This window comes from Ursus maritimus, unplaced genomic scaffold, assembly GCF_017311325.1.
Source record: "Ursus maritimus isolate PB19 unplaced genomic scaffold, ASM1731132v1 scaffold_9, whole genome shotgun sequence".
Taxonomy (NCBI): Eukaryota; Metazoa; Chordata; class Mammalia; order Carnivora; family Ursidae; genus Ursus; species Ursus maritimus.
The window spans coordinates 80,864,529-80,865,454 of record NW_024427107.1 but is presented as its reverse complement, the minus strand read 5'-3'; the positions used below and the strand labels follow the sequence as shown (position 1 = coordinate 80,865,454).

The 926-nt window shown below is 59.6% G+C and overlaps 1 protein-coding gene across 1 annotated transcript in view; it reads right to left on the bottom strand.

The window, feature by feature from the left end:
• The window catches only part of CUNH8orf33 (chromosome unknown C8orf33 homolog), a 2,283-nt gene extending 2,205 nt beyond the window's left edge, over positions 1-78 (bottom strand). The window contains exon 1 of the mRNA XM_040626108.1: positions 1-78. This exon is cut by the window's left edge and continues 129 nt beyond it. The gene's annotated coding sequence lies outside the window, so the exon portion shown is untranslated.
• Between the last annotated feature and the right edge of the window lie 848 nt (positions 79-926).

Genomic DNA, 926 nt, shown 5'->3' with positions numbered 1-926 from the left:
GCTGGAGGAGCCGGTGCTTGCTACGTTGCAGGCACCGCTCTGGATGCAAGGACAACGAACTAGACGAGGGAATGCTCTCAAAGCTCACCTCGTGGGGAGAGAAAAGCTGTCACAGAGAAGCGTCGTGAATAGCGGCCGAAACGGGACGGCGCGTGGTTAGCAAAGACCTCGGGACAGCAGCCCGTGCCAGGCGGGCGGGACTGGTCCGGTAGCGGGAAGGAGGCCGGGGGCAGGGGCCGTGATGCGAGGCGAGGTCGGCGGGTTGGGCGAGATCCCGTCATGCAGGCGCTGTAGGAGAGCCGGCTGTCCGCTTTGATTCTGAGCGCAAGGGGAAGAGGCGTCCATCCGAAGAGCGCTTTTGTCCTACTCGGATGTGTGTTTTAAAGATCCCTCTGCTGCCTTGGGACGAGGGTCGGACGGGCTGGGGGCGGGTGAGGCTGGGAATGTGGGGGGTTTCAGAAACAGAGGGGAGGAGCCTGCGCCCTTGCTGGTGGCCTGGATGTGAGCGCGGCCGGGGAAAGGGCAGAGAGGGAGCCCCATCCCGCAATCTACCTTGCCTCTTTGGCTTTCTGCCCAGGGCGGTCCTCCCACCATACTGCACTACAGACCAGGATGCCTCCTCCCTGCCCGGGGTCACAGGCGTCACCAGACCTCCGCAAGAAAAACGAGGGGCTTCAGGAGGACACGAGTCTGAGTGCTGTCTGATGATTCGTGTCAGGGAAATCGAGGCAGAAGGTGTGGGTTCCTGAGGCAGTGGATGGCAAGTGTTGCCTGCCTGGGCCGGGAGGTCTCAGAGGGTAGAAGTGTGGTCATCACAGAGAGTTGGTGTATTATTTATTGCAGCCTAACAAGTTGTCACAAAACTTAGCAGATCGGCAACAGTAAACATCTGGTAGTTTCAGGATCAGGAATCTAGCAACAGTATA